At 42.5% G+C, this 14,849-nt stretch overlaps 1 protein-coding gene across 5 annotated transcripts in view; it reads right to left on the reverse strand.

Annotated features, from left to right (window-relative positions):
- Window positions 1–9,448, reverse strand: part of HIPK3 (homeodomain interacting protein kinase 3) — a 90,415-nt gene extending 80,967 nt beyond the window's left edge. For 4 of the 5 annotated variants that reach the window (XM_059406248.1, XM_059406235.1, XM_059406243.1 and 1 more), the window contains exon 1: window positions 9,360–9,448. The gene's annotated coding sequence lies outside the window, so the exon portion shown is untranslated. Of the gene's footprint in view, window positions 1–8,560; window positions 9,092–9,359 lie in introns of those variants that run through there. The other variant, XM_059406232.1, reaches the window with a different exon arrangement.
- Window positions 9,449–14,849: the final 5,401 nt, after the last annotated feature.

Consider the following 14,849-nt stretch of genomic DNA (forward strand, 5'->3'; position numbering starts at 1 on the left):
TTTTCTTTCTTTTTTCTTTTTTTTTTTTTTTAAGATTTTATTTATTTTATTTGACAGATAGAGATCACAAGTAGGCAGAGAGGCAGGCAGAGAGAGAGGGAGGAGGAAGCAGGCTCCCTGCCGAGCAGAGAGCCCAACGCCGGGCTTGATCCCAGAACCTTGGGATCACAACCTGAGCCAAAGGCAGAGGCTTTAACCCACTGAGCCACCCAGGCACCCCAAGAGACATTTTAAAAGTTAGAGTAGCCATTAGAAATATTTTCAGAACTGCCACACTAGGAGGACTTAAGAGTAACTCACAAGGTAAATATCCCAATTGTTATCTACTCAAAAGTACTGGCAAACCAAGTATACTATAATCCCTAACACCCTAAGTACGTTTCCACACAAAATTCAATTTTAAATACACATATATAGTAAATATAAAAATGTCACCAAATTGTAAAATTTCATTAAGAATGTATCATATGTGGGACGCCTGGGTGGCTCAGTTGGTTGGACAACTGCCTTCGGCTCGGGTCATGATCCTGGAGTCCCGGGATCGAGTCCCGCATCGGACTCCCAGCTCCATGGGGAGTCTGCTTCTCTCTCTGACCTTCTCCTCATTCATGCTCTCTCTCACTGTCTCTCTCTCAAGTAAATAAATAAAATCTTAAAAAAAGAAAAAAAAAGAATGTATCATATGTGATTATAGTGGAGCAATATAACATAATACTTGCCCTTTGCATGACTCGGCTTCAAGGACCCCAAATTAAACATACTTATGATTTACATAAATTAAGTACACAAATAATATCCCTTCTGTATAATGATTTCAAATAAGTCACAGCTAACAGTTTCAATCTTCTTCAAATGGAATTCTATTTAGACCCTGTTTTCACCTTCTATTTTCTTCCCACCAGTTGGCATAGGAATGAGGTTTGGAGAGCTCTGCATTCCAAATTTAGAAGGTAGTAATATAGTTAGGAAAGGCAAACCTATTAGAATCTTCTCAAGCAATGCAAGAATTGTGCATGTCCAAAAGGAAAAACCATGAGAATAAGAGAACTAGATTCACATACTTAAGAAATATGAACTTGCACTTGATTTAAATGTACATGCAACATGTCTATATAAAACCATTAGACTATTACATGAAAAAGCTAGTAACAGAAAATAAATTTATAGAATTGTTTTCATTTTGTTTTTGAAGACTTACTTGTTCATTTATTTATTTATTTTAGAGAGAGCACAAGTACAAGCAGGGGTAGGGGACAGGGAGAGGGAAAGAAATCCTCAAGCAGGGGCGCCTGGGTGGCTCAGTGGGTTAAGGCCTCTGCCTTCGGCTCAGGTCATGATCCCGGGGTCGTGGGATCGAGCCCCGCGTCGGGCTCTCTGCTCAGTGGGGAGCCTGCTTTCCCCCTCTCTCTCTGCCTGCCTCTCTGTCTACTTGTGATTTCTGTCTCAAATAAATAAATAAAATCTTTAAAAAAAAAAAAAAAAGAAAGAAATCCTCAAGCAGACTCCCCACTGAGCTTGGAGCCCAATGCAGGGCTCCATCTCAGGACCCTGAGATCATGACCTAAGCTGAAAACAAGAGTTGGCCACTTAACCGAGCCACCTAAGCACCCCCAATTTTTTTTCATATTTTTAAAATGACGTTTTAGCCTTTAAACATTATAAAGAGTAACAAGTATTATACCCAACTTTCAGAAGCCAAACCATTCCTGATATTTTAAACATTATTTATTTAAATAAACAGTTTTTAAAAACCTGAACATGCTATATATAAAAATCATTATTTTTCTCAGGCAGTGTTTTCCATCTCACATACTCATACTCAAGTATAAAAAAAGTTTACAGTACTTGGCTAATTTCACCTATTTGCCCATAGCTGGAACCATGGCTTGCTCTCTTCCTTCACAGCAGAATACTTTGCACCTAGTAAGGACACCCAAATATATACCAGGTAAAATAGTTTCCACACACACATTTTAACACTGTTTTGCCTAACATGATAAAATTTCATTTAATTGTGGTACAAGTCTGTGATCCAGCTACAAAAAATACTGTAAGCACAGTAACCAAATTAAAAACCTAGTATCTCTGGGGTACCTGGGTGGCTCAGTGGGTTAAAGACTGCCTTCGGCTTGGATCATGATCCCAGGGTCCTGGGATCCAGCCCCACATTGGGCTCTCTGCTCAGGGGGGAGCCTGCTTCCTCCTCTCTCTCTCTCTGCCTGCCTCTCTGCCTACTTGTGATCTCTGTCAGATAAATAAATAAAATCTTTAAAAATAAATAAATAAAAACCTAGTATTTCTGAAGCCAATACTATTCTCACCTAACTTAAAACACTCCAGAGATACTTGTACTGTCTCCACTGAAACTGATTACAAGTTGGCCCAACACATGTTTTGTTCCACGAATGTAGCAAAGCACAGCATCATAGCCACAGGCTATATAGCTCATAACCTGCAATTTTCATTGTGATTTTATGTCACTTTACCTTACTTAATCTCAATATAAGTTATCATAACTTACATATTTAAGGCCCTCTGAAGCATTAACTTAATTTTTTTTTTGGAAGAAATAGCTCTAGAAAGTCAAGTTCAATTTTCAATATGTTATCACTCTATCTAACCTATTAACTATTTAAGACCGGACATTATATATCTAAGGTCGTATAGTTTACCAAACCTACAAGACTTGTTGTATAATTAAACAGGTAACACAGGCTTAAAATATAGACAAATAATATCTTTAGGGCTTTAAATAACCACTTTATAGGTAAGAAATGTTTTCTAAGCAAGCTATTTTCTGCAAGGGTTTCAAAGTTTACTATTTCATTATTTTAAAAACTGTAAGGTATTTTAATTTATAAATAGTGTGCAACAAAAGTAGGGGGAAGCTGCAGAATTTGAAGTTAACAAACATTTTTAGTATGTCACATGTTTTTTAATTTCTAAAATGGAAAACAGGTCTTTCCCAACTTAAATGGTGTTGCATCCTGATAAACCCATTATAAGCTGAAAATACCAAATAGAAAATGCATTTAATACACCTAACCTACTGAACATCACAGCTTAGCCTTGTCCACCTTAAGTGGACAAGTTGGGTTAAACCCACTCAAAACACATTAGCCTACAGTTGGGCAAAGTCATCTAACACAAAGCCTATTTTATAATACAGTGGTAAATATCTCATGTAATGTATTCAATACTGTACTGAAAGTGAAAAAAGGAATGGCTGTCTGGGTACAGAAGAGTTTTAAGTATATCATTACTGACCCTCACGATCATCTGGCTGACGAGGAGCTGTGGCTCCCTGCCTCTGCCCAGCATCAAAGGAAAGTATAAGACCCCACACTGCTAACCTGGGAAAAGAGCAAAATTCAAAATTCGAAGTACAGATGTGTATGACTTTCATACCATGGTAAAGTCAAGAATTCCTAAGTCGAACCATGGTAAATAGGGGATCATCTATAACTGGCTAGTCAAATGCAGCCAAGTTAAAAATTCTATAAAGGCAATGTTCTTGGTACGCCATATAATCAAATGTAATTTATAATAAATGGCTACAAAATTCTAAAGGGGGGAGGAAATGACTCATTCTTTTCATCTAATTATTTCAATATCAAATCTAAACAATGATTTCCAATTTAAAAAGATGCTCTAGCATTAACAATATGCAAAATAAAACAATTTATCTGACCACCTCTGGCAATCTTTTATTTTCAGTGGGACTAAGAATCAGTCTTTCACAATTTAGATCCTTACCTAAAAGAAAAAGTACAGCTCAAAGGAGCAACATACTTTGTTATTCTTCTCTAAATCTCCACTTCTTTTAGGTGTAATCCTTTTATTTTAAAAAAAAAAAAAAAAAAGGCAAAGCAGCAAAGAAAATGCAACATGAAAAATGTATCTGGAAATCTAATTTTTTTTTTAAGATTTTATTTATTTATTTGACAGATAGAGCTCACAAGTAGGCAGAGAGGCAGGCAGAGAGAGAGAGGAGGAAGCAGGATCCCTGCTGAGCAGAGAGCCGCATTCGGGGCTTGATCCCAGGATCCTGGGTTCATGACCTGGGCCAAGGGAGAGGCTTAACCCACTGAGCCACTCAGGCGCCCCTGGAAATCTAATTTTTAAAAGAAGAGATGTTAATCTCAGAAAGTAAAAAACGAATGAGTGACAGCAGAGAAATTGGGTTTTATTTCAGTTTGAAAAACCTACATTCATTTACTATGCACTTTAGTTTTATTTTTAAGTATCTCTAAGAACTAAAAAAATAAAAAAAATTTTATTTCTATAAATCAAGCTCACTTCAATAGCAATAATATGTTCTATGCTCTTCACACTTCTGATTTCAAATTAGGCATTTAACATAAGAATTTTGTAATTGTACAGGAAGGTTATCTTCTCTAAGTTCAACGTTAAGGAAAAGTAGCTTAGACTGAAGAAATAAAAGGCACAAAAAGGAGGGGGGGGGGTGTCAGTGGTTTTAAAAACTGGCCAGGGATAATACACAGATATTATTTCACAATGCTGATCTTTTAACAGATGTTACGGTGTATTTTTTTTTTTTTTTTTTTTTTTAGATTTTATTTATTTACTTGACAGACAGAGATCACAAGTAGGCAGAGAGGCAGGCAGAAAGGGAGGAAGCAGGCTCCCTGCTGAGCAGAGAGCCCCATGCGGGGCTCAATCCCAGGACCCTGGGAAGGCAGAAGCTTTAACCCACTGAGCCACCCAGGTGCCTCGTTATGCTGTATTCTTAATCTTTCCCTCAAGCTACCACATATTTCACTGATCTCTGGTCTCTAACAACTTGAATACATAAGTCAAAACAGATTTCTAAGTCTCCTAAATTCACTTAAATCAACCTCCTCCAGCAATTTAGGGCCCAGCTTCCTCTATCTTAATCCTTACCTGACCACTAGCTTCCCTCCCACTCAGTCTTCCCCAACAAGGAAAATTCTCACTCTCTTAGAAAATTAAAGAAATTGTTTGAGTCAAAGGAACAAAATATATTTAAAGTAAAACATTATTGTCCTTGTCTTGTTTCAATTCAAAGACTTCCAATTGGAGAAAGGTAACTCTCTCAAGTACTGACTTGGCCATAACTACTAAATACAAAGATAAATCAGTCTACTGACATAATTGCCCTCAAACCACAAATACCATCCCTAAAAATACAGCATTTCCAATACTCGACCAGATTTTTAAAATTTGCACTCAAGTCCTAAGAGCAGAGGTTCCAGGTCCTCAGCGTAACAGTGTGCACCTAAGAATCCAGATACTATGTTGCCTTTGTGTAGTGACATATGGCCCCAGTATCAACTGAGGAGAGCAGCATGATCTGCCAAATAGTTCAAGGTCTAATTTGACAAACATTTAGGTAAAATGTATAACACACATCTTCCAAATTTCTATTCTAGCCTGGTCCTAATAAGGTCCAAAATAACAGCTATGACAAAACTACAGAAGCAAAACACTAATATTAAGTTGTTTATCCCCAAATCACATTTTTTTCCTCCTCCAAATCATTCTTAATCCAACCAAAAGAACTGGACTGTATTTCCTTAGGTCAGCCACATAAGTCCCTTACCTACCCTGAAAATTTCGACTCCTGGGATGCCTGGGTGGCTCAGTCAGTTAAGTGCCTGCCTTTGGTTCAGGTCATGATGCGAAGGGCCCTGGGATGGAGCCCCACACTGAGCCCCACACTGAGCTCCCTGCTCAGCAGGGAGCCTGCTTCTCCCTCTGCCTCTGCCCCACCCCCCAACTGCTTGTTCTGTCTCTCCCTCTCTCAAATAAATAAAATAAAATCTAAGAAAAAAAGGGGGGGGATACCCCTTCAACTCTAAATATATATCCCTATTCAACTTATGCTGTGTTCAAAGATACAAGTTATTTTTTAAGCAGCTGAATCCAGAACCAGTAAAGACATTTAAAATAATTCCTTTAGACTCACATTTGTATCATATAAAAAGGGTTACTGTAACACAGCTTTCAGCAAGTTGGGGGGTGGGCAGGTAGGGACACCTTTAAAGAAGTAATAAAATTGACTGGCAGATTCCTCCATTTTAACAAAATAGTAGTAATTTTTCTCAGAAGTAACTTCCAAGATAAACATAACACACTGGAAGTCTCAACTTCAGACATTAGAAAATTAGGACAGCTGCAAACCCAGAAATTTTACATGAACATTTCTTTTGACAGCAACAATATAATCATATAGCAAGTTCTTTTGTATCCTCTAATAGTTAAGGGGCAAGAATAACTCTGGAGAGATATTTTAAATACAGAGAACTTCAAAGTTTCTTAGAACACACTTAAATCTAAATATTGCCATCACTTCTTTATCTCCAAACTCAAACGTAAATGGAATGCAATGGAAACTACATTACTTATGCCTTTCAATTAACTACCACTAACACAATTCTAATCTACCTTATCAGCACCTTTGGTGAACTACTGTGGAGAGAATATAGAAAAATCATTTCAAAAGTCACCAGAATAAGTCACTGTAACACTCCAATGGAAAACAACATGCAACCAAGTATTCCCTTCAATGGATGTGAAACAGGTTTAGGAAACAGTATTTCAGCGTTCTAAAATCCACATTTCCCCTTTCCTACCTATAAATGCCTTCAGTGTTCAAGTATCAAATATTTAAAACACAAAAGCTCAATCAGAAAGTTCATTCAGGGACACCTGGGTGGCCCAGTCGGTTAAGCGGCTGCCTTCGGCTCAGGTCATGATCCCAGCATCCTGGGATCGAGTCCCACACCGGGCTCCTTGCTCTGCAGGGAGCCTGGCTTCTCCCTCTGCCTCTGTCACTCTGCCTGCCTGTGCTCTCTCTATCTCTCTGACAAATAAATAAAAATCTTAAAAAAAAAAAAAAGTTCATTCAACAGCTGTTGCTATTTTAAGTCACAAGGGAAAAAAAAGCTTTTAAAATCTTACAATAAACAAATACTAATGTGCCCCGCCATACCCGCCATACTAGCTACAGCAGCCTACCTCTGTAATTTGCACCTTATTTTATGGTACTCCATGACAGAACATCCAAAAAATTAAAATAGTATGATCTGAAGCTTCTTTTCAAGCATGTTTACAAGAAGAATTATCTCATAAAAACCATCCACTTTTATGTGACTCTAAAACTCCATGCCCAGAAGCCAATGACTGGTTTATAAGCAAGATAATGACTAGTTCAATGGAAAAGTATTATGACAATAAACGAGGACTAGCTCACCATGTTATGATCTGCCTGCCTAATATGTGTTTAGCTACTGTAGTCAGCAATGTCCAAATATAAATTTGAAACATTTAATGACTGGTTCTGTTCTAGATTTCAAGCTCATCTTACCTTTTTAAAACATAGTTGGAATCTAAGGCTCCCCACAAAAAAAAATTTTTTTAGAAAATATATTCCCTAGAGTAGAGGAAAAAAATTCAGGAACAAATTGTTATTTAATTTTATGGTAAGTACAAAAAAACTGCACAGTGAAATGTGCAAAATCCCAAATACTTCAACACACTTCTAACATAAATTAAGATCAAATAAGTTTCAAAAGTAAAAGAAAAATAAGCCTGAAACAGTTTGAGCATTATATTTTATAAATATGAGCTGTCTACACTTTATGTAGTAGAATGGACCCCTAAATATACCAAGAAAACCTTAATTTAAAAATACTTTATCTGACTGGTTACATTTCATTTACTGCTAAGTGGCATAAAGGCATAAGGTAGCCAATAAAACTATAAAAACTATTTTTTTAAAACGTCAGTTTTATTTTGTTGACTAAGTTTACTAAGTTTAATACTAAGTTTAATCATGACCTATCAAAACCTTATCATAGCTCACTGTATAAAATTAGCACTGCACTTGCAAACATAAGCAGAATCTAGACTTATCAAACATATGGTGAGGCTTGCCCAGCTTCTGAAAAATTAAAGTGAGAATGTAGGATTAAAATGTGTTAGCTGGGGAACAGACAAAGCCCACTGATCCTGCTCAAAAGTTTTCAACAAAAATTTGATCAAAAAGGGCACTTCCTAAAAATTGTAAGGCACCAAGACATTAAAACTTTGAAATAAACTGAAATGGTGTGAATATAAGTGATTCCACGCCAGAAGCTACAGCTAACAAGCAAAACCTAAAATTGGGGGAGGAGGGGAGGCGGGGAGGGGGGTAGTCAGCCAATCCCCAAACTACTACAAGGTACACATAAGCACAAGCACAGGCTGGTTTACAAGCTAACTCTCCCGGCCCAGGACCAGGGAGACATCAAAGTTGACAACAGAATCTACCATGAGCTTTCCCTATACGCCAGCCGAGAATCTGAAAAACTTCACTGTTGCTAACAGAAGCGCCTTATCATTAGAAGCAGCGACCGGACAGGTGGAAAAAATAAATTCTAACAGGGCAGCGAGAGGTTGGGAAAACACAGTCCGAGGACTGAACGTGTTAGGACTCCTCTGTAACAGGTCCAAGGTAATTTACGCACACACCCTTTAGCGCAATTCCTCAAGCCTAGATAAGATTGGGAAACAGGCTCCGCGGAGAGCCACATACCATTTTAAAAACAGCCGTCTCCCTCCCGACAGGAAAACAGACATTCCCAGCAGAAGTCTTTCCGAGAGTTCTCCACCAAGGGACCCGGGCGGCCGCCACCGGAGCGCGAGAAGCCGGCAACAGCCCCGCCGCGCGGCCGCCACGCCTTCCTCCGGCCGCGGCGGGGGACGCGGAGCGGCGGGTCACATTTCTCCTCCCCAACAATCACACGCACTCACGTCTCCCGAGTTGACACCCTCCAGACCGGCCGCTCGGCGACGCTGGTGACTGGGCCACAAAGCCAGGGACGCAGCCATCGGCTGGGGCGCTCAAGTTGCGTGTGTGCGTGCGCGTGTTTGTGTTTGTTCCCCTTAATGAAAGACAAGAGGTCTCCGTAGTGACGGCCTAACGTCGCGGTGGGGAAAGAGGCCCCCTGTGGGACTAAACAAAACTTCGGTTGCTGGGAAGAGCCGTTGCGCAACCCTGGCAGCCGAAGGCCGGGGCCGCCCAGCCTGGCCCGGCCTCGGCGCGGCTTCCCGGAGGCTGCGCCACCGCTCGCACCAACCACGCGCGGCCCCCGCGTCCAGCGGCCTGCGGGCCGCGAGCGGTCCCCGAACTCGCCACCCGGCGGGGAGCCGCGGCGGAAAGGCGGAGCTCGGGAGCGCAGCGGCTCGGCCGCCGATGTTGGACGCGCGACGGGTGCGGGCCGCTCGGGAGGCGTTGGACTCCGCCGGGGTCGGACTGAGGGGCCCGGAGGCCCCGCGAATGAAGCCAGTCCCCCCACCCTGGGGTGGGGGCGCCCCTCGCCCTCCTCCCTTACCTTCCTAGAGGCCTGAGCTCTCCCCTCTTCGGGCGGCCGCAGCCCTGAGCATGTCCGGAGTGGGGTGCGGGGCCGTGCCGGGGACAGGGAGCCAGGCGCTTCAGCAGGCGGCACCACCCAGCCCGGGCTCAGCCCCTCTCCGCGGCCGCTGCCATCTTGTCCTGGCGGCTGAGAGGAAACGGCGAAACACCCTCCCCCGACTGCTGCTGCTGCTGCTGCTGCGGCTGCTCTGGCTGCTCTGGCTGCTGAGCGCCGGGCCCGTCTCCCTCATCTTCCTTCCCGGGGATTTGGGGTGGGGACGGCAGGGCTGGGGCGAGGGGTGGTGTGAGGCCGGCCGGCCGGCCTCCGACTGCAGGAGCCTACGGACGGCGCAGGGTGCGGGGCCCGCGCCGGCTGGGGCCCATTCCTGACGCCCCTGCCGCTAGAGGAGGAGGAGGAGACAGCCGAGAGAGGCAGCGACGCCGGGGCCCGCGGCTCGGTCTCCTCAGGCCGCCGCGCTGCCGGCAGTCGTCACGGAGGCAGCTGCCGCCGGCCGCCCCAGTCTCGGGCCCCTCCTCCGCGCCCGCCGGCCTCGGCCGCCGCCTCCGCAGCGCCACCGCCCGCCGGGCCGCGCTGCGCGCCGAGCCCGGGCGGCCCGGCTCGCCTCGGGCCGCGGCGCCTCCGCGAAGCCCCTCCCCGGGGCCCGCCCGCAGCCGCGCCCTTGTAGCTCCGAGCCCGCCTGGCGGCCGGCTTGGACCCGACCCGGAGCTCCCTCCCGCCAGCCCGTCCGCAGCCGCAGCGTCAGTCAGCGCCCCCTCTGCGGCTCTGAACCTCACTGTAGGCCCACACCGACAAAAATACACATTTAAAAAAAGATCCTACCCCCCCCCCAAAAGAAAGGATTAAGATGAGGAAGCAGGATTTTATAGGCCTTTCGAGATGCCGTAATCACAATTTCCCCTTCCACCCCTTTAGGATCTGCTGGTGGCTTTTTTTTTTTTTTTTTTTTTTTTAAGGGTCCAAAAATAAGGAAAGGGGAAATGCTTGGTCAAGTGAACAGTCCCGGTCTAAAACAGGTCCTTCCCGCTCCCCCATCCCAAAGAGTCAAAGAGTATTGTAAAATTGGGTTAAAGAACGAGGGAAAGGCCTTCTGCACATTTTCCAAGATCTCTAAGGTCCCAAACCCTGTAATTGTGAAGTATACCCACCTCTGCATTCATAACTCTCCATCAAGTTAGTTCCGCTCCCAGAAACTAGTTACCTCTGTCCTGGAGACTAGGAAATCAACAGAATGGCCCATCTCAACGTAACCATAGAACTGTAGAATTTTAGAGATGAAAAAAACTTTGAGATCCTTGGTCCAGACTCTTAAGCTAGGGCAGGGCGTCAAAGAAGCTTAGGTGACCTGCCCAAGATAATACAGCAAAGCCCGGGTCTGCACACCCTGTCCCCTTCTTTTCCCTAAGAAACGAACTGACCTTCTAGTACCTACCATTCAGAGTTAATTTATTTTAATACTTATTGCCTTTTGTTCTTAATCAGTGTTTAACGGGGGTGGGGCTGAACACCTTTCTCTAAGGAAGGGTCCTTGCTTTGTTCCTTTCATAATCTTCACTGGGAGGTTTGACTCTACCCCATATGTATTTATCCTCTGACATTTTCTATAGCAGTAACTGGGGCAGGGCAAAGGGAGTGGCAAATTGCTGCATATTTAATACACATTTATTCCCGGCTGCTTTTCAAATGGCAAGGAGTATTTTTGAGAATTCCTTTTAAAAAGAGAAGAGGATAATATGCCCTGAGGCAGTTGGAAGTATTTTCGAATGGCAGTTGTTTTCTTCAAGTTAGGGAGTCTAACCAGTTGAAAAGGCTTCCAGAATAGAAAAACAAAACAATGACTGTCTCTCAGAGAGATAGCAGCATGTTAGCCATTCCTTTTTACTTAGTATTTAGTTACTTTTGGTTTTTTAAAAAACCAATAGTTAAAAGAACCAAAAAAGGATAAACACTATTCACAGGAGAAAGTGATAATAATAGAAAAAAAAAAAAATCTTAGTGAAATATGGGAACTATTCCACTAGAACTTCAAATTTCCAGAATTTTTGTAAAATATTTCTCTGGATCACATCTAATAGGAGGCTTCAATTCTCCCTATTTTGTGGCATTACAACATTTATGGAAAAGCTGAAAAGGAGGTTTTTTTTTTTCCTTTTCTATCCCTGACATTGGTATTCACTGCACTATAAGTTCCAGGAGGGGATTTTTTTTTTTTAAAACAAATTGCCAGTGCTTACAGTGCCTGATTTATAGTTGTCTTTAGTAAATGCTGCTAAATAAGTCAATAAACACTATTCTTTCAAGTCCTCCACCACTTTATACCTATTGTCTTTTAGCTTAATCTCTTTACTTGCAATCTCTTACCTCTCCAGTCCATTTGGAATGCCAACATCCAGATAGCTTCCAAAGCCCCTGCCTTAGCCATTTTATGAAGTTTTAAGAAAAAAAAGAAAATGGAAACTTCCAGCATTCTTTTTTTTTAAATGCAGACTACTAAATTGTATATGAAAAAGTGAATTGTGTGTAAAAAGATGATAACCAAAAAACAATCTTTTCATTCAGAGTACGCTGCCTCAGTGGCTCAGTGGATTAAGCTTCAGCCTTAGGCTCAGGTCATGATCCCAGAGTCCTGGGAGGGAGCCCAGCACAGGCACCAGGTGGCCTGCTCAGTGGAGAGTTTCCTTCTCCCTCTCCCTCTGCCGGTCCGCGCTCCACTCCCGTACTCGTGCTCCCATTCTCTGTCTCAAATAAATAAAATCTTTTTTTAAAAAAATCTTTCCATCGGGGCGCCTGGGTGGCTCAGTGCGTTGGGCAGCTGCCTTCGGCTCGGGTCATGATCCCGGGGTCCTGTGATCGAGCCTCGCATTGGGCTCTCTGCTCAGCAGGGAGCCTGCTTCCTCCTCTCTCTCTGCCTGCCTCTCTGCCTGTTTGTGATCTCTCTCTGTCAAATAAATAAATAAAATCTTTAAAAAAAATAAAAAATAAATAAAATTACAAAAACCAAACCAAATCAAACCAAAAAAACAAAAATCAAAACCAACGGCCAAGATTTAAAAAAAAAAAAAAAAATCTTTCCATTTAGAATTGCTACTTAAATACTGAGTACCAGGCATTGGGCTATACTCCGAGGATACAAGAAAGAGACACCCTGTGAGTTTACGCTCTCTCTAGAAATATAATATAAATAAACATTATTTAAAAAAAAAAAAAAAAACATAGCCTGCAATGAGAGGGTAGACCCTAATCAAGTGAGAAGGTGGGGAAGCCATAAAAAAACCTCATTCATTTCTCACTCTCCAGGCCTCAACTAAGGGCTTGCATCCTCAGAAAGAGCCTCCTGACTTCTCTAAGCCATGCCCCTACACATCCTTCATGGGGTAGCATTTTTCTCCGTTTCCATTTCCTCAGTGGTTCATTCTGTTTGTTTGATTGAAGCCTTCCTCTCCTGCCAACCTGAAAGCTCTGCAAAAGTAGCATATCGTTTGTACACCATTGTACACCCCAACTCCAAGACAGTGGTGAGCAGCAGCTGATCCACAGGACCAGCTACACTTGGGGCCCAGCGAAAAATGGAAAAGTGGGGTGCCTTGTTCCAAATCATGAAGCATTTCAAGAGGTTAACAGTAAAGGATTGAACCCATCAAGGGGGCGCTTAAAGCACAAGACTAGGTACAACTACACACATTGAATGAGTGAATGAAAACTGAGATCTGAAAGATGTGTGGAAAGTAGCCTAGACAGGGAACACTTCCAACAAAAGGAAAGACATATGCAAAAGCCATGTAGAAAAAGGCAATAGAGAGTAGAAACTAAAAGCTGTCTTTCAGTCAGAGTGAGAGGATAAATCCAAGCAGATGAAGGCAGAGGAAAAAACAAAGGCCAGGTTGGGATTTACGACCTTCTTCTACCTGCAAAGGAAGCTACTGAAGAATTTAAGGAAGGACACGACATGATCAAAAAGCCATTGGCTTTCAGTAAGGGAGCTGTTTTTCTTCTTTGCACTTTTCTGTATAGTTTTAGTGTTCCTTCCAATAACTTCCAATTTCATTCAGAAAAAAAAGAAAAAATGGTCTATTAGATCTTACATAGAACTGGTTGGTCCACAAGGAACACTCCTCCTAGTTTTTGAGACCTTGCTGTATACTCTTCCTCAAAGACTTCAGTCAGTCACTCTTTCTCCTCAAGTCCTTACCCAAATATTACCTTCTCAATGACAACTTCCTCAATGATAGCTACCTATACGTACACATAAATGCCCTGAGTTTTGTTTTGTTTATTTATCTATTAGGAATCTCTACATCCCACATGGGGCTCAAATTCATGACCCCAAGATCAAGAGTCACATGTTATTCTGACTGAGCCAGACAGGTGCCCGAAACTCCCTGTTTTTAGGTACGCTGGTATAGATTTTTTGGTCGCTTCCTCACCACCTCCCCGCAAAGGTAAGTTCCCTGGCAGCAGATCTTTTGGTCTGTTTTGCTATCTGCTCTATCCCCAGAGGGTAGATCATGGCCTGGCATTATATAAAGGAACTCAATAAATACCTTGAAAAACTTCGGGGTTAGGATTGTGGACCCACCCCCCCCAACACACACACACACTCCCTGCAGTCAAAAATCTGCATGTAACTTTTAACTCCCCAAAATTTAACTACTAGTAGCCTACTGTTGACCAGAAGCCTTACTGATAACATACTCAATGAACACACATTTTGTATGTTATACATATCACATAGTGTAGTCTTTAAAGAAAGTAAGCTAGAAAAAAAAGAAATGGTAAGAAAATCACAGGGGCACCTGGCTAGCTCAGTTGGTGGAGCATATGACTCTTGATCTCAGGGTCATGAGTTTGAGCCCCAGTTGGGTGTAGAGATTACTTCTTTAAAAATAATTAATATTTTTTAAAGATTTTTTTTAATTTATTAATTTGATAGGCAGAGATCTCAAGTAGACAGACAGAGAGAGAGAGAGAGAGAGAGGAAGCAGGCTCCCGGCTGAGCAGAGAGCCCGATGCGGGGCTCGATCCCAGGACCCTGAGATCATGACCCGAGCCAGAGGCAGAGGCTTCAACCCACTGAGACACCCAGGCGCCCCTAAAAATAATTAATTTTTTTAAAAGATTTTATTTATTTGAGAGAGAGAAAGAGTGAGAGAGCATGAGCATGGGGGAGGGGCAGAGGGAGAGGCAGACCGCCACTAAGCAGGAAGCCTGATGTGGGACTTGATTCCAGAACTCTGGGATCATGACCTGAGCCGAAGGCAGATGCTTACCCAAATGAGCCACCCACGAGCCCCAAAAATTATTTTGAAAAAATAAACAATCACAAAAAAGAGCAATACATTAAACAGTACTATACTGTATTTATTGAGAAAAATCCACATACAAGTGGACCGTGCAGTTGAAACCCATGTTGTTCAGGGATCAACTTGTATTTGTAAAATGAAAGAATGAATT

This window comes from Mustela nigripes, chromosome 1 (assembly GCF_022355385.1).
Source record: "Mustela nigripes isolate SB6536 chromosome 1, MUSNIG.SB6536, whole genome shotgun sequence".
NCBI classification, from domain to species: domain Eukaryota; kingdom Metazoa; phylum Chordata; class Mammalia; order Carnivora; family Mustelidae; genus Mustela; species Mustela nigripes.